This window comes from Marmota monax, unplaced genomic scaffold (genome assembly GCF_021218885.2).
Source record: "Marmota monax isolate L192 unplaced genomic scaffold, Marmota_monax_Labrador192_F-V1.1 WCK01_AAM20220418_F8-fsc00045, whole genome shotgun sequence".
NCBI lineage: Eukaryota > Metazoa > Chordata > Mammalia > Rodentia > Sciuridae > Marmota > Marmota monax.
In genome coordinates, this window is record NW_026692132.1 from 13,460,287 (window position 1) to 13,483,892 (window position 23,606).

The 23,606-nt window shown below is 35.7% G+C and overlaps 1 protein-coding gene and 1 non-coding gene across 2 annotated transcripts in view; one reads left to right on the forward strand and one right to left on the reverse strand.

The window, feature by feature from the left end:
* The window catches only part of Cntn5 (contactin 5), a 1,252,743-nt gene that overhangs the window by 795,114 nt on the left and 434,023 nt on the right, over positions 1-23,606 (reverse strand). The gene's annotated exons all lie outside the window — the stretch shown is intronic.
* On the forward strand, positions 14,577-14,683 carry LOC124108832 (U6 spliceosomal RNA). Its single transcript, XR_006856789.1, has one exon. It is a non-coding gene; the product is annotated as a U6 spliceosomal RNA (small nuclear RNA).

Here is a 23,606-nt window from a genome sequence, read left to right on the forward strand (position 1 = left end):
TGTGAATGAAGGCAAACATATCAATACTGCTCTAAGTCAGTGAGGGCATTTCTTGCCTCTCCGGATTGTCAAAGTCATAGTTAAGTCTGGGTTTTATGTTACTCTCCTTGGAAATTTGCCATACCAACTGAAGCTTCTTCTCCTTTCTCATTCTAGCACATCAGGTGTATCCTAAAACTAGTTCCCCTGAGAACTAAATGGATCGCACACATTCTCACTGTAGTGTGCATGAGAAGGCAAATTGGTTTTCTTTCACCTCCTTCCAAGGGGAAAGGAAATATTTTTTCCTAGATTCCCTAACAACCAATGTCACCTCTCTTTCTCCTGCTGTCTTATGGATTCATTCTTAAGCCACCACTGGTGATAGAGATATGAAGCAACACGAGTGGATTCTGCAAATTAGTGCCTATTTCTATATCATTTTCAGGAAGTGACATTTATTCAGGCCCTATGTCTGGCTGAAGACGGGAGGTTTACCAAAAAAATAAATAGATAGATAGATAGATAGATAGATAGATAGATAGATAAATAAAATAAAAAAGTCTCAGAAAAGGGGAGATTGATGCTAGTTAGAAAGAAGGAAGCAGATAAATTTAAACAATGAATCATGCTTAATAAAGATTTCCTTTGAGTAGGCTGAATTAGAATGAGGAAAATAAGATAGGAAAAAAAAAATAGAATAACTCAGATTGAAGCAAGAAAATAGCTGTGGTAATGGAGAGATAAAAAGATATGAGAGGCTGAAAACTGTAACAACAAATGGCCCACTAACTTTACCCTAAACTACAATAATGCTATTTAGCTATAAAACTAAACGCAGTATAATTGCTATATGTTATGCCTTGTTATGAAAATCAATATTGTTTACAAATTACAATTTAAGAGGAACTAGAGAAAAGCAACAAAAATGACAAAAAGACATAAACAATGTGACCTATTGTCTCTCAGGTTCTAAACCCACTATGGCTCTGTGGGGACCCATTAGGTAACTATAAAGATGTTACCAAAGCAGAAAGTGTAAAATGGCCAAAACCATGAGACTAAACACACAGTAGCTAACAGTGTGGAAAAGGATATCTCTAGTCAAAATTAACTCTAGGGAAACTGTAAGATGAAAAGAAGTTTGGGACAATTTCAAATATACCCCATATAAGTCTACCCAGGTGATTCTTTATCCTTTCTTTTTTTATTTTTTGCCAATTTTACTAGACAAATTTCTAAAGTTATCATTTAAATATTTATAAAGATGTTACCTGCAAAATTTGATGATTCCTAATATGTTCTTATTTTGCCTGCATAGTAATATGCTTTCCTCACTTTTTTGAAAGCTGCAAAGTGCTTTCCATTTTTACACCTGTATGAAGAAAAATCCAATTTCCAACAATTATTATTTAGTTGTGTTTATTTCCAAGTTCAAATTGTTATGACTATATATTGGGTTGAACTATGTGTACGTGGTTCCATTTCTTCTAGAATGTTCTTGGGCTTTGTTTTTTCTCCCCCTCTTTGTTTGCTAGTTTTGTTGTCCTGCTATATGTCATTATTGTCTTTACTTGGAGACTAGGGCTATGCTCTCTCTTGGGAATATTCTATTCTGATGTCCTGGGTTAAAGGCAAGTTGTCCATCTGGGTTCTCTATCTTTTTCTTTAGCTTCCACTTTGATAATTTTTTTCCTAACAGCCACAATTTCCATTAAAGGCAGTATTTTCTTATATGTTTTCACAAACGGTTTCTTAACTGACCTACCTTTTCAGGATATCTAACTATATTTCTGTTATCACCATCTTTCTTCTATTTTTATAAGTTTAGATTTATTAAGGAATAAGCCTTTTCTATAAAAAATTCATAGACTGTCATTTTATTCATGTTGTACCACCTTGGATTGCTACACAATTGTTTAAAGAGTCTCAAATTTGTGTATCAATCTTTTTGGAGCACTTACATGTGCCTTACTGTGCTTAAGGATTCTTCACAAATATTTTCTCTTTCAATGGTCAAGTTTGATATATATTTCACTAACATCCACTTTTCACAGATGAATGATTTGAGCTCTATGAAGATAAAATACCTAAGATTAGACCATTAGGAAGTATTCGAGTCTATACTTGAACTATGGACTATCAAACTAAAACCTTGATTCATTTAATCACTGTGTTTTTCTTCTTATTTCTCCTTTTAATCGGGTTTAGCAGGAGTCTACTTTTACAGTTATGCTTTGACATTATACTTGCTGAAAATACATCAAAATCCATATTTATTTATGAAGGCAGAGTGTTTCCACTACATTTAGTCCCAGTTACCAGTTTTTTCTCTTGAGAAGTCATCCAAAAAACTTCATAGAGATTGTAGCACATTTCTCACTCAAATGCCTCATCTGGAATATCTTTCATGATTGCATAGAGAGAGGAAGACTTTGCTTAATGCTGGCATTTCACTTCCTCAGCATTTTCCTAGACAGCCATTGATCTGATCTGTGGAATTATCTCTATGCCTTTACAAATGTTAATTTATTTCCTGTTTCTGAATACATCAGAAGGAATCTCCCTTAGGTAAAACTTGAGGATGAAAACTGGATTATTTTCTTTCAAGACATACAGAGAACTTTTTATTTTATCAAACACTATACAGTGGCACTTGCAATTACGAGGACCAAGGAACACAATGGGTAAAGGCCACTGAAGTAGAAAGCAGATCTATCTGATGCCCTTAGTGGGTTCAGGACAAGTCGAGGGCTGTTGCTTTCATTCTTTGAGCTTGTGTTTCTTTACCTGTAAATGGAGACAATAATAGGGCCTATCTCTAGTGTTTTTAGATGTAATATAAATAAAGGGCTTAGCAGTGACTGGCCTTGAGTAAGTACTCAATAATGGTTAACTGCTATTGCTACTATTTCAACCTGCTTCAATGGGAAACCTCAAGCCTACATTACACTAGCTTGGTTCTTTTTTCTTTTTACACAGAAATGGAAAAATAAATTGGCTTTTTAACCCCAAAACAAAAGAAAACAAAAAACAATATAGTAGATATTAGGAATGAGAAAGTGAAAAGAAATCTTCTTCTCTTTGGATTTATTGGAAATAAAAGAATCTTGGACTTCAACCAACCTTTCTGGCCACTCGTTAAAAATCATTTTCATGGGTTTCTAGTCATCAATACATTCCCTCTTTTTTTTTAGTCAGCTTTTTCACTGCCATAACCAAACAAAAACCTGACAAGAACAATTAGAGGAGGAAAAGTTTATTTTAGGGCTCCTTTCAGAGGTCACATGAGTCCATTTGTGGGGGCCTGAGATAAGGCAGAACTTCATGAAACAAGTGTGTAACTAAGAAAAGCAACTAGGAACATGGTAAGAGGAAGGAGAGAGAGAGAGAGAGAGAGAGAGAGAGAGAGAGAGAGAGAGAGAGAGAGAGAGAGAGAGAGAGACAGGCTCCATTTAACAAGGACAAAATATAAAACCCAAGGACAGGCCCCCAGAAACCCATTCACTTCCTCCACACACACCCTACCTCTCTACAGTTACCACCAAGTTAATCCCCATCAGGGATTAACTGATTAGGTAAAACCTTTTATAACCCAGTAATTTCATCTCTAAGCTTTGTTGCATTGTCTCTCATATGAGCTTTTGGGAGATACTTCACATCTAGACCATGACAAATATTAATATTTAGAGCATTTAATCTCAGTCCTCCTCAATTTTCTCCATGAAAAATTAATGCATGAGTACTTCTATCATTGAAATTTCACAAACATGAAAATAACCACTAATTCTCTATCTTAGTCTATTTATTTTCTAATGTGTTAAATAGTTCTTAAAATATTTGTACTGATATACTACAGATACTTCAAGCTAATGTGGCTAAATGAAATTCTCATCCTCTTCCACATTGTTCTTCTTAGTGTATTATCCAGCTTATTAAGTGGTGAGTCCCATCATATACACCTAGTCCTGAAAACTAGACAGTTTCTTCTTTCTTACTCCCTCACTCAGTCACTGAATCCTGTCAGCTTCATCTTACTGTCTCTCTCAAATATTCCTCTCTACTTCTTACTACCTGAGATCAAAACTTTGTTAATTCTTTGTTAGATCTGAACACTGTCCTCTCAATTGCTCTTCTGAATTGAAACACTTCCCCTTTTTCAATTCAATCTTTAACCTGCTATCAAAGTGGTCTTTCTAATGGATTAAGCTCTCCTTTGCTAGAGATCCTTTATTGCTATCAAGACAGAATCTTATAATACATCAAAGCCTTTGTTTCCTTACTGCTAACCCACTTTCTGACTTTCCAAGTGGCTCATAACAATATTGGCTAATTCTAGAAACCATCCTATTGCATAAGATAGGTGCATAGTGAATGGCTCAGTCTCTCTCTCTCTCTCTCTCTCTCTCTCTCTCTCTCTCAACTACAAACACTACAGATATACATGTACAAAAATTTTAATGCACTAAGAACAAGATTAATACTTTTATTTTTAAATTTATAGATTTTAAATTGAAAAATACTACAAGTACCTAGGACAATATTTTTTAATGGTTAAAAAAAGAAAGTAGAAATTATTATTTCATTTTAAACAATAGTCCTTTTATTTTATTATTTTAATTTTATAATTATAATCCCAATATTTTATTATAATTGTAAACAATAGTGAGATTCATTTTTTTCATATTTGTGCATAACATAATTTGGTCAGTCTTATTCCTTAGTATTTCCCCTTCTCCTCCCCTCCCCATTTACTTGCTTTACTCTGCTGATCCCCTTCTATTATTGTTGTTATTTTAATTAGACCATTATAAGTACATATATATGTATACATATATACTCATACATGTATATATATATATATATATGTGTGTGTGTGTGTGTGTGTGTATATATATATATATATATATATATATATATATATATATATATGATTAATTGTGGTATGTTGAAATGCAGACATACAGACATAGCCTAATTTGGTAAATATCATTCCCCATTCCCACCCCATGCCTCCCCCTTCTCCTTCCCACTTGTGATCTACTTCCAATACTCTATTGGTCTGTCTTCTATAAATAATAACCTTGACTCAGGTCAAGGTGAACATCTTAACATTAACATAAAGCACTGGAAAATTACATAACACCTTTATTTACTTATGAACAGGGGAACATATCCATCAGTTCTATTAGTTTGCATTGTTTCAGCTTTTAAAGAAAGCATGTGACTCTTCATCATGCCTATCCGTGGCAAGACAATTCGCACACTCCCCAAGGTTAACAGACTAAACAAAATGCATGTAAAATTTTTATATTCCACAGTAGATTATCAGATTTTTTCTTTTCTTTTCTCTTTTCAGAATCCCTGAAGTGTTTTTCTTCAAACATTAAAGTTATATCAGCTTGTTGGACTCCATTACCAGCAAGTAACAAGATTTTCTTCACCTTTTAAACTCAAGATCCAAAGAATGTTAGTATCTCATGAAGCAATTATTTATTCCAATTAAGATAAAAGGTATACAGTGCAAAGGATTTACCACTGTCATTAAATATATTAGACAAATGGATGTGTTTTAGGATTAAGTCTTTTTAAGCTCACTTGTGAGATACAGCCTGGTGGGAAAGCAAAAGAGTACTGCAATTTCATTATTTTGGAGTTGAACTTTAAATACTGAGTGCATACATTCCTCTAAAGATTAAAAGGCATTTCATTTAGTCCATGGTTTGCCACATGAAGTTGATTACTTCTAAATTTGATAGAATCCTATATAGTGAGTTTCATCAATTCCAGGGGAGAACTGTAAAGCTCTGACTTGAAAGTCTCGGAGTGGTGCTATGTCAAATTAAGTGAGTGTGTAGGCACCTCTATAGATTTTTATTCTCAGGAAACTGGCTTCCTGCAATATTTCTTTTTCCTATAATAAATGACCACTAAGAGATTAATAAAACCCTATAGCCACCAATAACAGAATGAACATGTACTTTAGTATGATTATATACATTGCTTTTTTAACTTTAGTACATTAGGTAAATCTTACTGAAATTTTATAGAAAATTAAATGTTATATTATTATCTATTATTAAAGCAATGAGAGGTACAGATCACATATAAGAAGGGTGAACCCTTTAATTCCTTATGTTTTAAAAATACATGAGCAAACATTTGTTCAAGTTTTGGTTCATCAGGGGGAACTTTCTGATCATTTCAATTCTACTACTTTGTCTGTCCTTTCCCATGTCTTATCTTTCTGTTCCATACCCACCTCTACTGACATGACACTATTTATTTATTTGGTTGTTTTGAGTTTCCACTATATAGAACTTTGAATCAGTGCCATTTTGCTGATACTTATGTTTCTATATTACTATCTATTAGCTAAATTCATAAACTCAAGTCTATATATCTAATGGATCTGATACTAGACAAGGTTCATTTTTGCTATTGGACATAATGGTAAAAGGGAGAAGATTATGTATCCTCCTAAACCTCATCTGTAAAATAAAAACACTAATAATATCATTTAGGGGTTTTGTTAGTTGAGTATATCAAATGAATCCAAGTAAAAGATCTTTAAAAACAGAACTTTAGAGTTGACTAAGATTGTTTTCATCATTATTGCTAATTTTATTTTTTTTGAACCAGTGACTTATATCAGCTTTGAATTCTAGAACATTCTTTAAACAATCTTGGTTTTAAAAATGAAGAAACAAACATATCTTAGACTAGAATTTTTTCACTCACATATCATCTACTGTGTAACTAAAACAAATAACAAAATCACAAGTTTCAGGAAGAAACTTGACATCTGAGGAGACAGCAGAAGCAGGAATCTCTCTTTCACTTGCTCCTGCCATTCTCCCCTTCAGCAAGCCATAAAAAACTCTCTGACCTTCCTCAGAAGTAGTTCATTAGACCCTTAATCCAAAGGAAACAAATGTGAAACCCAGAGGAGCTTTATGTCTCTAATTCTGAAGACTTAGAGACATGCAGAAGAATCTATTCAAGCCAACTTTGGTAAGTTCCCCCTCAGTTTTTAACTACTAGATTATACTCCTCTTTCATTAAATCCTACTGCTATTTTGCTATCCACTCTTCCTTCAATCTAAGCATAAAAAGGCACAGTTTTCTGTTTCTTTGAGGCATTATTGAAGGCACCAATGTTATGTAACAATTATATTGAATATATTTTTATGCCTTTCTCTTGTTAATATCTCTTTGTTTAGAGGGTGTCTGTCATGAACCTTGGTATGGATAAGAAGAAATTGCTCATTCTCTCATACACAAAGGAAAATCAGTTATAAAAAATGAAAACAATAGCCTGATTATTGCATGCCTATATCACTAATCACCTTTCTTAGAGGTATAGCTTTTTGGAAGATTTTAACAGAGTTAGTTATCAAAAGAAGCTTGGTAAACAAAGGGTAGTGCTGAGGTAGGTGTGAACATGGATTGCTTAGCAATATTCTTCTAGTTTGAAGACCTGAAAGGAAATGGTAGGGGAACAGGGCCAAGATGATCTATAGAATAAGAGCTAATTGACATGAGTATGGCCATGAAACAGATTTTTATTTTTCATGGTGATGATCACCAAAACTCACAGAGGATACTTTTAACAATGAATGAACATGAGGCATCCCAAATGTATCAACCAATACTTCTACTCAGCCACCCACCTTGACCAGGTTTATATGAATAGTGTCACTGGTGACCAAAATAGCATGGACCCAAAAGAATGTTTTCATCTCAACAAAGATGATGTAGTTAGTGTCACTGCTAAATATGCAACTTTTCAACAGAAACAAACTATGAGCCTTTGATATAGCATGATTCCTTGAAGGAACTGGGTCAGGTTGGTTTAATAGGACCTTTGTACATTACAGTGGCAGTTATTAGCAGCTTTAATACCTATTCAGGATAAGGATTTTTCTTTCCTGCCTGCACAACCATTTAAGAGCTTAGAAAATTCCTAATGTACTGATATACAATTTCATGCAATATTCCAGCCAATAAAGATAATTTTTTTTACATAGAAGCTGCAACTAATGGAAAATGAATACAAAATGCAGTGATAATGTAGGTTCCCCATCTACACAGCTAAGCTAATAAAGAATTGGCCTACTAAAGCCTAAGTAAAAATGCCCTCTCAGAACAAAGACTCAACTGAACTGAAACACCTTTATTTCAGGTCTAGTATGTTTGTTGAATCATTGATTCATATGACCCCAATAGCATATTGTCTCAGAGACAAGGAATACAAGGAGGATTTGTCCTTCCTATCTTAATTTCCAGTCTTATCCTTGGAGAATTGTATTTCCCCATACTCAAAAACCTCAGTCCCTACTATATTAGATACCCTGTCACTGGGGTGGGTTTGGGGGTGGAATTTCCACCAGGGGTAATAAGAAAGATTCCTCTAAGCATAAAGCTACAAACATAATCATTTCATTACTATATTTTAGTAGGCTCATGAATATAAGCATTATTTTTCTGGAGATAGATAAGGTAGATAGGAGTGAGATGGGAACCCCAGAGATTCCCTCGGTCAACTCATGGAACTGCCCTGCATTGCCCACTAAACCTCCTATGGGAACTGTGGCAAATGTGGCCTGACTAAGCTAAGGTTACTATAGTCATAGCTTTTTTTAAGACTAAGAGTCTGAAGTCACTCCACCAGTATAGGATATAGACTAGAAAAAGTAGAGTCTGAGGATGAAGGGAATCTAGAACAGCTGTGGGAGTTCAGAGGCAATAAGTATTGCTAATGATGGGAAGACTTCATTGATCCTTGTCCCTTAAGTCTTTCCAAGACTGAGGCAAGTTTCTACAAGTAATTGGGCTTTACCCCAACTCTATCCTTCTCTGCTTTGGAAATAAATGAGGTTCTATTGTTCTTATAACTATAAAGACTCTGCATTATAGTATGAGGTGATGAAGGTGGTATGAGTTCAGCTATTCTAGGGTTGGAATATATCATTCTGCCACATGCACCAGTCAAGACCTTCCACACCTTACCAATATTGTTTTAGCTGCCATGTAGCCATTAGGTCTGTGTGAGATATGACTTGAAAATAACTTCATCACTCTGCTCATGCCTGCTCCATCTGCAGAGGATTCCCTAAGGATGACCCCATGGGACTCAGCTCAGTGATCAAATATGTATAACTGTCAAGTAGCCAGGACTTAATAACCATCAGAGCAAAATTTAATCAGTGAGGGATGGAAAACTATGAATGAGTTGTTCTGCTTCTCTTATCCCATGATGGTCAGTCCTATGTAAACATAGCAGTAGTCTATGTGGATTCTCTGGGACCATCTTAAGATGATCAAGCCACCAGCAATACCAACTGTCAAAGATATCCTCATATTGACTCTCCCTCCTAACCCACTTCTCTTTCCCATCCCTCTGCTCACTGGGATTTCACTGCCTAGTAAGTCACAGAAATGAAGCCCTCTACTTCAGGCTATATATTTAGAAGAATCCAGACTGAGATTGAAAATCTCTCTTATAATTTTGCATGATATTTCTGAAATTTAAAAAAAAGTACATTTAAGGGTATATTTTGAAGATATCAAAACTATGAATTGAGATAGCACTTGTATACTCCTCTCAGAAATGTATATGGATTTTACATTCAGATTAATACTTTGCATGAAAATTTTTTGATTTTCCTTATTTTGTTAATTTATGTAATAACATAAGGCCCAAACACTTAGTACCTAAACTTTTCTTTGGTTGATGAAAAAGTGGGAATGATAGTCAAATTTATCTCTTTCTTTTTGTAATGTCTTCAAAATTAATACCACAGAATAAAATTACTACTTGACAAGATATGAGCATATTATAGTAATCTCTCATTAGATTTTTGAAGGAAAACAGTAAATCTTTTTGTGTGATATCATATTACTAAATAAGAAATCTAAAAAGTGATGTGACTGAATTCTCGGAGTAAGTATGTCCATATAGAATAAGAGATTCAAGTGAAACTAACCACTGAAACTTAAGATACTTCTAATTTCTAATTCCTTCATAAAATATAAAATCATCCATCTTCCCTTTTTTTTAGGCTTTTCTATTTGACATTCAATGCATCTCACTCTGTCTCTCTCTCTCTCATTTTCATTCATTATCATTCTAGCTCTTTCATCTCTTAATCTCCAACTCTCTCTCTCTCTCTGACAAAAGGTGTGCAATTCAAATATGACAATGTCCAGATATTCCTGAATTCCTTGTGTTGCTGTACAATCTCTCAGTAGACTTCATGCTACAGGATGGATGTCTTGCTCTATCATTCATATAAATATTACATTAGTTGGATCCTTTTGTTAAAATAATACACAGCTAAAATATGTAATGTATAAAGTCTGTAATTTTATAGGAAATCCAAGAGGGACCAAACTCTCTCAGGTGATAAGCTTTCATTAATCACAGGTGTCAGTACTAGTAAAGAAAGCAACATTGAGGTTGCTTAAAGCCATGAACCACTAGAGAGCATGAGAAGTTAAAAGATATATATGACAAAATCAGATCCTCTTAAGACTAAGCCCTGTGGTACAAAATATTAAATTGTGCTCTACATCTTTAGAGGGATAATATTTCATTGTTTTAACAGCTCTACTTTGTCATGTTTACATGCTTACATTTCAGAGTAAATAATGCTCTATTGCATCTGAGGGCTGAATTTTATCCAGTTACTTGACTCTCTGGAGTAATGAAACTCACCTGCATGTCATTTAACCTACTTCTTGGCTGAGTTGCCTATATTTCAGCAAATAGGGTTTAGAGTATAGCTATTCAATCGGCACCAATATGACCCAATGGAAATGTCTCTGAATTTATAGAAACCCAAACTAAAAGAAAGTAGTCAATTGTACTAATGCACTAAAGGATACATAGAGAGAATAAAAGAATATTTAATTTTTAGACAAAAGAGTAAATAAAACATAGAGTCCCATAGTGGAACTCTATGACTTATGCTCTTATTTGATAAAGGCTATAGAATATAGCATTCTGTTGACACTTGAAAATTGTATTTTACCATTATCTGTTTGCTTTTTTTTAGATTTTTAGTCATCAGAATGATGCTTGTTTTCCACTCTTTTTCAATAATGATGTACCCAACGTTCATCCTGGCACCTAAATTTTCCTAAAAGATTGTTTGCTGGGGAACTAACTTCCACCCTAATAGCTATAAGGGAAGATTTTGAGACATCAAGCCCACACAATAGAATGATCCCAGAGATCACATCAGTTAATAAAAGAAGAAACAAGAAATCTCTCATTGGCTTAATATGAAATTTGGAAAATTGTAGCATCTAATATTAAGTACCTTCATTATATGGGGTCAAATTCAGTGGTCCTGAAGGTCAAATACAGCTGTCTGAGCTGCTGTGAAGGGCAGGTTGATGTGTGAAACTCCTCAGTTTATTTCAATCATCTCACATACATTTATTTAGTAAAACACTGTTGAATGAATAATGAGAAGTAGCAATTTGATGGTCGGATTATCTAACATCTGAACATGGAAACCATGGAAATCATAATCTTTACTGCAACTTGACTGAGGTTTCTTCTTAAGCTGCAATCATAGAAGCCCAATTAAGGGAACATTGCTTCCCAGGAGGCAATGTGGCACCCTTATGTTCCACTACAGAGTCCTATCCAGTTGTTTTTAAAGTGTCAGTCTCCAGCTCTTTGTAAAAATAAAGATGGTGATAATTGTGATAAGCTGTTTTTTTCATGGTATGAGTATACACTGAGATCATTGGTGATACATAAAAAATGGGATTTTTGTTTTTTCAATAGAAAAGAAAGAAAAGCTATTAGGTGCACTGGAGGTTGTGTAAGGATAACATACAAGACTGTTATAGAAAACACATTCCGAAGCAAGCTAAAATATGTAACGACTATAATAATTGATGGTGTTTAGAATAAAAATGTTTACTGAAAAACCATAAACATTATACACAGAATGATAGAAGAGAAAAGAAATTAGACCTACAGAGAAAACAGAGAACACTAGCACACTATTTGTTCTTCAGTAATTTAAATAAATACATGATCAAATAAATCTTGTTTTAGTCTTTGCCCTCTCATAATACAGCACACAGAAGACAAGAATATTACCAGTGTGTGAGCATTCTTTATCCTTGATAAAATAAAATTACAGATACAGCTGCACAATTTGGAAAGTGGAAGGGAGAAGTAGTGATGGGCAAGAGCATTATTTCAAATTTTTATTTTGAGTACTGGGGATTGAACCCAGGGGTGCTTAACCACTGAGCCACATCCCCACCTCTTTTATACATTTTTATTTAGAGAGGGGGTCTTGCTGAGTCATTAAGTGTCTTGCTAAATTGCTGAGGCTGGCTTTGAACTCTCACTATTCTCCTGCTTTAGAATCCCAAGCTGCTGGGATTATAGGCATGCACCTGGCTTATTTCATTCTTCTGTGAAGAATAAGCAAATGATGCTATGGAGAAATTAAGAGGTCAATAGTTGTAGGTGGATACTGGCATAGAAAGGTACTAGAAATAAATGCTAGAGGTTTAAGCTATGTATCGGATAGGCAATAATCGATGTATAATGGCTGGAATCAATGCAAGTAATAGTGATACTAGTGTGCTATTTATAATTATCAAGGTAATTGAGAGGAGAAAATAAACCAGTTTGCTTTTGAGAAATACAGTTTCCAAGAAGAAAAGTCTGACAAAAGATTATGTGCTTTATTGTCACTTTGGGGTAACTTTTAAAAAGTCCTATACATGTTTTACTTTTTAAAAACATTTAGGACCAAAATAGTAAGGGGAGAGTAAGGAATATTTAAAAGAAAGAAGTGCTTATAAGAAAGGATTAACCAGGAATTTAGCTGTCTGTTGAGACAAACCAGGACACATTTACTCTTCGAACAAGATTTTTGGGTGTACATTCAAACCCAGATGGACAGATAGTTGCCAAGGGGAAGATCTTCTTCCACTTTCTCATAACATTTGAGTGACCTCTCTTGGTTATGCCAGTATATGGATGTAGACAACAATTTGAAGAAGAGAGAAGAAACTGACTCATTAAAATTTTCTTTCCTTTATACATTTTTTTATAAGGAGCTGGTATTTGGTGATGGCAGTAGACTTTCTCATAGAAGCCAAGAATTCTCCTGGTTAGAAAGATATTATGATAGTCTAGATATTCTGTATTTTAGAGTTTACTCATCCTGAAGGAGAGAGATTATCCAAGTGATATCTACTGGCAGGAAAGTGCATTAAGGACAGCAAGAGGAAACACAAGGAAAGAAGAAAAAAATTTATGAGGATGTTTTGTAAAAATAAATAAATAAATAAATAAATAAATAAATAAATAAATAAATTAAATAAAATAAATATCATTGTCCTTTTTAAAGAAAGAGAGTTTTATCTTGTGAATGAACCTTTCTGTAAGGATGCCTGGACTCCCAAATTATGAGTGAACATTTTCCTCATCACTGTATTTATTAAAGTATCCAATTACAATATCTTTCTATTGGATCAAGAGTATCTTGCCTGTGATCATTTTTCTGCTACACTGCTAAACTCATCACAGTGCAGAGACCCTGAACAGGGATGATACCTATGAATTCAGCAGTTTTCTTTTGTTGAAGCGAGCCCCATACTAACTTTGTCTGATGGTCTTCAGGTTCTTGCTAACCTCCTAACAAGTTGTTAACTTGTCTGTCTTACAGAATAAGCATTAAAACATGCTAACACATAGCAGCGACACTACCCTCCATTGGAACATGTAGAACCAGACTAAATGTTTTTGGGGGTTTGTGAGAACTTAAGCAGAATTCAAGGATTGTTGACCTTTGCTCTACTAGCATCTGCTCTGCTACCATTTTCATTCAAATGTGACCAACTCATGTCACAGTTTATTCTTTATGACTTACTCTTCTAAAAATCATAGAGAAAGAGAGAGACACAAGTCCTCTGTGCCATGGAATTCCCTAAATATATCTGGGCATACTCTAATATACACAATTCCCATCACTTTGCAGCCACTGAAAAAATATTTTTATGCCTTTTCTGTAAGGTGTGAAAATACTTCTATGTCAGTATTCCTCCCCTACTCTGTGATTTACAGTTAACTGATGCACTTTGAGTTTTATACTACTAATGATGATCAGGATAATGCTTTTAATATTAAAAACAATTACAATAGAAAGAAATCAATTTTCTTGTTTTTTTTTTTTTGTTAATTTGAAAGTCACAGCTTTTAAGACTACTGAAAATCAAAATTAAATTTACACTGAGGTCTTCAGGTTCTTATGTTACAATTCTACACTTAGCTTTAATCATTTCAATGCATATCAATAACCTAAATTCATGTTAAAAAGCTATTTTTAAAGAAATAATATTGACTATTAACTAAACACATCTCTAAGAATTTATATATGTTGTGCATTATGCTAGAACCAAGGGATATAGGAAATGAGTTATACTATGTGCTTTTCAAAGCTACATTACAAAAGAGAGACATAGATTAAATTATAATGCATAATGGGAAATGCTATTATATAATTATGATGAGATGAAAGAGTATCTAAAGTAGTTTATTAAAAGTTAATGTAGTGCTCGCTTCGGCAGCACATATACTAAAATTGGAATGATACAGAGAAGATTAGCATGGCCCCTGCGCAAGGATGACACGCAAATTCGTGAAGCGTTCCATATTTTTGTGTATGGGGTGAAGGTGGGAGTTCATAACCCACTAGAATCAAAGTGTGGAATATGATATGTCAAGAAATTTGTAATGTTTTGAACAACCCACAATAAAAAATTAAAAAAAAAAAAAAAAGTTAATGTAATGTTTGATGGGAAAGAAGCAATTTGGTTTAGACATCTGAAAGAGACGATTCAACAGGAATTTCAAACAAATATTATTAAATACAAGCAAGAAAGCCAAATAAATTATAGGAATGAACTAAAACTCTTCCTCAAAATAATACACAGTAACAATAAACTCTTAAGGGAAGAGACAGGAGACAGAAGTAGTAGTATTTAGCAGTATGGTGACTGAAATCATAAGAATCATTAATTGTGGGCTAGGGCTGGGGCTCAGCAGTAGCACACTTGTCTGGCATGTGTGAGGAACTGGGTTTGATTCTCAGCACCACATATAAATATTTTTTAAAAAAAGGACTATCAACAACTTAAAAAAAATAAAAAATTATTGATTATGAGGTCAAGGTATAGAATCAGAAAAAAATAAAACAATTTGTGAAAGTATTTTTCCATGATCACAAACATGTTTTATAGCTGTTTGATACTAAGTAAATGAGAAATGATTGCTTGATTGCATATGATGAATGAACATAGAGCTCTGTACTCATTAACCCTCCCTGATTTTAGAGTGAAAATAAAGACTGTAATGAGCAATTTCATGATTGTAAAGAAGTCCAAAGTATAATTTGACATAAAAACACTAAGATAGGAACTCAGGTTTTCTGTTTGCCTTTTCAAATTTACTTCAATCATGCTTCCTAAACTAGGATATTTCATTTATTGCCACCTTTTATTAGTTGAATCCTTTGAATTGATAAATTTTATTTTTTCAGAGTAGTTCTAGGTTCACAGTAAGATTGAGCAGAAAGTTCAGGAAGTTTCTGTATATACACAACCTCCCCATTATTAACATCCCACACCACAGAGGTACTATATATTTTTTTTACAATTGGTGAACCTATATTGACACATCGTTATCATCCAAAAGCCATAGTTTAGATAGGGGTTCATTCTTGGTGTTATATTTGGCTATGGGTTTGTAGAAATGTAAAGTGACAAATATTCATCACTGTAGTGTTATAAGAAGAGCTTCGCTCTCTTAAAAATCCTCTATTATACCTATTCATCCTCTTTCCTCCCCAGACTCTAGAAATCACATCTTTGCAATGCCCCTATTGTCTTTTCCAAAATGTCATGCTATTGAAATTTTATAGTATGTTGCCCTTTCACATAGGCTTATTGCTTATTTCACTTAGTAATACACATTTAAAATTTTGGCATATTTTTTATTTCTTGAAATTTTGGTTTTTTGGTTGTTTTAACACTAAATAATAGTATCTCAATGTCTGGATATACCACAGTTTATTTATCCATTCACCTGCTATTTACCTGATAAACATTCATGTGAAGTTTATTGTGTGGATATATTTTTCATTAATTTGGGTTAATGCCAGGGAATATGATTGCTGGATCATATGGTAATATCATGTATGTTTTTTTTTAAGGCACTGCCAAACTGTTTTCCTGAGGGTGTTTCCTGTTTTGCATTCACAACAGCAATCAGTGAAATTTCCTATAGCTCCACATCTTTGCCAGCATTTGATATTTTGATTTTTCTGGATTTAGACTATTCTAAATGATGTGTAGTGGTAACTAATTTTAATCTGCATTACCTTGATTACATCTGAGTCTGAATAACTTTACATATTCTGCTTGCCATTTGTATCTATTTTTTTTTGTATTTGTATATTTATTCCCATATTCCATCAGAACCAAGAAAACAGACTGTTTAGAAAACACGACTGAAAAAATTTCTAATTTTGGTCCAATGTTAAATTTTTTGTGCTGTCTTATGCATGTCACTTGAGATCAACATCTATTTTATATTAGTGTGAAATGTAAGTAATTCCACAATATTCTAATAAATAAGTCAGTTGTTTTTAATTTAATTTGGGGGGAAATTTTGTAATATATCATTTAATAGAACCAATTTTCAGAGATGTGTTTTAGTAGTATAGCATGGAGCAAGAGTTGTAGCTTTGTTTCCAGCTTTCTGGATGATTCTACCTTCTACTCACAGGTGAGGATCATCAATTAAAATTTTGGTGTTTGAAAGCAAATAGATCTGTGCTTATTGACCCAAATTTCCATGCACCTACTATATAGCATACTGAAGTCAATCCATTAAAGCCTCATTTTACAGCCAAAAAAAAAATGGGTATAGTCACATAATAAAGAAAGAAAGAAAGAAAGAACACAGTTATGCTGTTTTTCCTTTTTGTACTTTGTATCAACTGTATTATTACAAGAATAAATAAATACTCTTTCCTGTTTACATGGCTACCTCATGATCATCCTTCAGATTACTGATGATCCTTTGGATTTCTACTCAGACTTGAAGTTTCTTCATAGAGGGGCTTCACCAATAACTCTTTTTTTGTGTGTGCAAAAATAGCTATGTTAACCAAGAAGGAGAAGATGGCCGCTGCGTACGGGGGTTGCTGAAGTTCTGAGCGTGGTGCTCAAAGCAGCGGCTTTAATAGAGATTTCGCACAGTCTGTTAAAGCTCCTTTCACCGTTAATCTGTAGTGGACCACTTTGCCAAGGAGCAGGAAGAACAAAGAAATCAAAAAAGAGACGCTTGGCTGCTCAGAGCCGCGGGTGCTTTGCTCCCATCTGCTTCCTCTTTCGCTTCGCTCCGGGCGGAGAAGCTGAATGTGTAATCAGCAGTGGATTGTAAGTACCCAAGGCAAAGAAAGCTCAGTGCGCCCCGCCTTTTTTTTTTCTTTTTTTTTTGAATATTTTTTATACAGGGAGAGTTTGTGGATTGGGATTGCTGGAGGGGCTGTGGTTTCTGTGCCGAAAATCCACTCCGCGGGAGCCGCCATTTGCTTTCTGCTTGCTGTCTTGATGGCTCTGTATACACTGTCCGGCAGCCGCACCTAGAGGTTGGAGCTGGGCTGCGTGCCGAGCCCTGTCCTCCGAAGGCTGGACTGCAGCCTCGAGCGTCTCTGTGGCCTGTTCGCCGCTGCACCTTCGGGCAGAGCCTGCTCTGGGGTCGTTCTGCACCCCCCTGCCAGGGGACCCGTGCTCCGGAGGAGGGGGATGGAGAGCCGCGGCGGCAGCCGCTTGGGCCCCTGGGGCCTGGCACCGGGCTGAAGAGCTGCGGAGGCCAGGGCGGCTCTGCTACGGTCGCAGACAAGCGCGGACGCTCGTCAGCGCGGCCCAGAGTTTCATTTCTAGAAATCTGGACTGGAAACAGAAGCAGCAGTTTGTATAATCCCAAGAACTTGCTTATACCAGGAAGCTGTAAGGGCAACATGAATATTACTGAGGAGATGTAACATGGTGGCAGGCGCAGAGAGATCAAGTCTCTGACATCTTCAACTGCGCGGGCATAGGGAGCCGTAAACTGTCTAAATGCTGTTTGCTCAGGATCACTAGGCAATGCTGAGCTGACGTGGATCTGGGGTGTACAGGCTGGGCCCCTCAGAACACACACACAGAGCCCGAATTGGAGGCAATTAAGCTCCGGTTAGCCTGCTTCGTGTGACTCAGCACTAACGATCCCGCTGAAATAATTGGCCGGCCCTTAGGAACTTACAGAGGTAAAAGCCAACCGAGCCTTCATAGGCAGTGGCCACAGGACTGAAACGGGGATTGGGAGAGACAGTCGGGACCCACCCGTTGCATTGGTCATCCGGCAAAGGGAACAAACGGTCACCATTTGCATGGGATATCACCATGGCAGAGAAATGGCATCACGGGCGGAGGAGATAACTGCATTGAAACCAGCGCGACAGGTGTGTAATCCCCTAGCCATCCCTCTCCACACAGCGGGGAAACCTTAAGGGCCACTCCCAGCTCTCCTGTGAACGCAATAACCAGACCGAGGGAATCAGGAGTGGCGCGGGACTCGCGGTGCGGAACTCCCGGCTACCGCTCCCACCAGTGCTGACAACTGAGGTCTCTTGCACCAGCTACCGGGGGCGTGGCTACAGGAGGGCAAGCAAATTCGCTGGGGGATCTCAGCCCCAAGCTCTACAAACTTAGGGTCTGAGGGAGGCAAACAGGGAGAGTGAGCCCAGGTGTTCATGAAAACAGGGCTCCCAGGAGCAGCAGACCTGGCGTGTAGCCAGTATTGTGGTGAGCGCCACAGGTGAGCACGGCCTGGCTTGAGGAAACACAAGACAAGGCCCTAGACACTCAGGATTGGAGACCCGCCCAGTCTAGGAGAAAGAGCTGCTGCACAGTGAATGGTTCCCACCTATTGAGAGGAGAAGCTTGGCCCAGTGGGCACAGCTCCACCTACTGGAAGAGAAGTTAATAGAACTTTAGGACTGCATTTATTATTATTATTATTATCATTTTTTTTTCTTTTTCTTTTTTTTTCTTTTTTTTCTTCTTTTTCTTTCATTTTCAATTTTTATTTGTTGTTGTTCTTTATTTTTTTTCAATGTTTCTATTTTTTTTAATTTTTTTATTTTATTATTATTATTTTTTTTTAATTTTAATTTTCATTTTTTATTATCACTATTATTTTTGTTAAAATTTTTTTTTCATCTTCTCTTTCTTTCTTTATTATCTAATCTTTGTTATTCTTGTTTCTTTTGTCTTTTCATTTCTTTTCAATCTTCTTATTCCCCCTTCCTTGAATTCTACCTGCCTACTCTCATTCTCTTTAGTGACTTCTTCCCTTCCCTTCTAATATCTTTCCTCTCAAGCATCAAATAAATCTATAAGAGTAAACAGTAACTCAGCAGTCAAACAGAACAAGAAGTAACATGAGCAGCATAAAAAAGCAAGGAAGAAAAGGAGTACAAACAATGAAGGACAGCCTAAATATTCAGGAGGACCTAGAGTCAGCAGAAAAATGGTCATATAAAGAACTCAAGGAATACCTTAGACAGATGGAATGGAACCTTAAAGAAGATACGAGACAGCAAATCCAAACAGTGAAAGAACACTTTGAAAATGAATTACATAGACAGTTAAAAGAAGAAGTTAAGCATCTTTATCAGGAGATTGAGATTATAAAAAAAAACCAAACAATAATTCTAGAAATGAAGGAAACGATAAACCAAATTAAAAACTCAATTGAGAGTATCACTAACAGAGTGGAGCAAGTAGAAGCCAGAACGTCAGATAATGAAGACAAAATATATCATCTTGAGAAGAGCCTAGCCAACTCAGAAAGGCTGGTTAAAAACCAAGAGAAAAACATCCAAGAGATATGGGATAACATAAAGAAACCAAACCTATGAGTCATCGGGATAGAAGAAGGTACAGAGATTCAAACCAAGGGAATGAGTAACCTGCTGAAAGAAATAATTACAGAAAACTTTCCAGAAATAAAAAAGGAAACGGATATACAAATTGTAGATGCATACAGGACACGGAGCACACAAAATCACAGTAGACCAACGCCAAGACACATTGTTATGAAGATATCCAATATACAGAACAAAGAGAAAATACTAAAAGCTACAAGAGAAAGGAGGCAGATTACATTCAGGGGTAAACCAATAAGGTTAACAACGGATTTTTCATCACAGACGCTGAAAGCAAGAAGATCCTGGAACAACGTATTTCAAACACTGAAAGACAATGGATGCCAACCAAGAATTCTGTATCCAGCAAAATTAAGCTTCAGGTACGATAACGAAATAAAAATCTTTCATGACAAACAAAAGCTAAAAGAATTTGCAGCCAGAAAACCAGCATTGCAAAGCATCTTGAGCAAAACACTACACGAGGAAGAAATGAAAAACAATAACCAAAACCATCAGTGGGAAGTGCCTCTATAAAGACAGAGGGTGGGGGGAAAGCTAACCATGGAGAAACAAACTAAATTAAAAAAAAAAAAAAGAAGAAGAAGATAAATAATCAAACATGGCTGGAAGTACAAACCATATATCAATAGTAACTCTAAACATTAATGGCTTAAACTCTCCAATAAAGCGACATAGGCTGGTAACATGGATTAAAAAAACAAATCCAACAATATGCTGCCTCCAGGAGACACATCTGATTGGAAAAGACATACACAGGCTGAAGGTGAAAGGTTGGGAAAAAATATACCATGCACACGGTCCTCGTAAGCAAGCAGGGGTGGCCATCCTCATATCGAATAAAATTGACTTCAAGACTAAATTAATCAAAAGGGATAAGGAAGGACATTATATACTGTTAAAAGGAACCATTCACCAACAAGACATAACAATTATCAATATTTATGCACCAAATAATGGTGCTGCGACGTTCATAAAACAAATTCTCCTCAAGTTCAAGAATCAAATAGACCACAACACAATAATTATGGGTGACTTCAACACACCTCTCTCACAATTGGACAGATCCTCCAAACAAAAGCTGAATAAAGAAACTATAGAACTCAATATCATAATCAACAACCTAGACTTAACTGACATATATAGAATATATCAACCATCATCAAGTGGATATACTTTTTTCTCAGCAGCACATGGATCCTCCTCAAAAATAGACCATATATTATGCCATAGGGCAACCCTCAGTAAATATACAGGGGTGGAGATAATACCATGCATTTTATCTGATCATAATGGAATGAAACTGGAAATCAATGATAAAAGACGGAAGGAAAAATCCTACATCACATGGAAAATGAACAATATGTTACTGAATGATCAATGGGTTACAGAAGACATAAAGGAAGAAATCAAAAAATTGTTAGAGATAAATGAAAATACAGACACAACATATCGGAATCTATGGGACACAATGAAAGCAGTTTTAAGAGGGAAATTCATCGCTTGGAGGTCATTCCTCAAAAAAAGGAAAAACCAACAAATAAATGAGCTCACACTTCATCTCAAAGCCCTAGAAAAGGAAGAGCAAAACAACAGCAAATGTAGCAGAAGGCAAGAAATAATTAAAATCAGAGCGGAAATCAATGAAATTGAAACAAAAGAAACTATTGAAAAAATTAACAAAACTAAAAGTTGGTTCTTTGAAAAAATAAATAAGATCGACAGACCCTTAGCCATGCTAACGAAGAGAAGAAGAGAGAGAACTCAAATCACTAACATACGGGATGAAAAAGGCAATATCACAACAGACACTACAGAAATACAGAAGAAAATTAGAAATTATTTTTTTTTTTTTTTTTTTTTATGTTTTCTCTAATATGCAGATGCTAATTCACAATAAGTCAGGGGACAGGGCACTAGGGAAGAATAGCGTTACCTTAGATTAGGTAGAGGGAAGTGATGGGAGGGGAGGGGAGGGGATGTGGAGATAGGAAATATAGGAAAATGAAACAGACATTATTACTGTATGTATATATAACGTCTACATGACCAATATGATTCTGCAACATGTACACTCAGAAAAATGAAAATTTAAATCCCATCTACGTATGATATATTAAAGTGCATAAATACATTCTACTGTCATGTATAATTAATTAAAACAAATTTAAAAATTTTTATAAATGACTTGAGTATTGTATCTCTGCAGTTGGCAGATTATAAAATGACATACTGAGAGATTTAGAATTTATTTTTTTATTTTTATTTTTTTCTTTTTAATTTTTTATTGTGGGTTGTTCAAAACATTACAAATTTCTTGACATATCATATTCCACACTTTGATTCAAGTGGGTTATGAACTCCCACCTTCACCCCATACACAGATTGCAGATTCACATCAGTTACACATCCATTGATTTACAAATTGCCATACTAGTGTCTGTTGTGCTCCGCTGCCTTTCCCATCATCCACCCTCCCCCCTCCCCACCTCTCCCCTCCCCTCCCCTCCTCTCTCTCTACCCCCTCCACTGTATAACCCTGAGGGTCTCCTTCCATTACCGTGCAATTTCCCTTCTCTCTCCCTTTCCCTCCCACCTCTCATCCCTGTTAAATGTTAATCTTCTTCTCCTGTTCTTCGTCCCTACTCTGTTCTTAGTTACTTTCCTTATATCAAAGAAGACATTTGGCATTTGTTTTTTAGGGATTGGCTAGCTTCACTTAGCATAATCTGCTCTAATGCCATCCATTTCCCTGTAAATTCTATGATTTTGTCATTTTTTAATGCAGAGTAATACTCCATTGTGTATAAATGCCACATTTTTTTTATCCATTCGTCTATTGAAGGGCATCTAGGTTGGTTCCACAGTCTTGCTATTGTGAACTGTGCTGCTATGAACATCGATGTAGCAGTGTCCCTGTAGCATGCTCTTTTTAGGTCGTTAGGGAATAGACCAAGAAGGGGAATAGCTGGGTCAAATGGTGGCTCCATTCCCAGCTTTCCAAGAAATCTCCATACTGCTTTCCAAATTGGCTGCACCAATCTGCAGTCCCACCAGCAATGTACAAGTGTACCCTTTTCCCCACATCCTCGCCAGCACTTGTTGTTGTTTGACTTCCTAATGGCTGCCAATCTTACTGGAGTGAGATGGTATCTTAGGGTGGTTTTGATTTGCATTTCTCTGACTGCTAGAGATGGTGAGCATTTTTTCATGTACTTGTTGATTGACTGTATGTCCTCCTCTGAGAAGTGTCTGTTCAGGTCCTTGGCCCATTTGTTGATTGGGTTGTTTGTTCTCTTATTGTCTAATTTTTTGAGTTCTTTGTATACTCTGGATATTAGGGCTCTATCTGAAGTGTGAGGAGTAAAGATTTGTTCCCAGGGTGTAGGCTCCCTATTTACCTCTCTTATTGTTTCTTTTGCTGAGAAAAAACTTTTTAGCTTGAGTAAGTCCCATTTGTTGATTCTAGTTATTAACTTTTGTGCTATGGGTGTCCTATTGAGGAATTTGGAGCCCGACCCCACCGAATGTAGATCGTAGCCAACTTTTTCTTCTATCAGACGGCGTGTCTCTGATTTGATATCA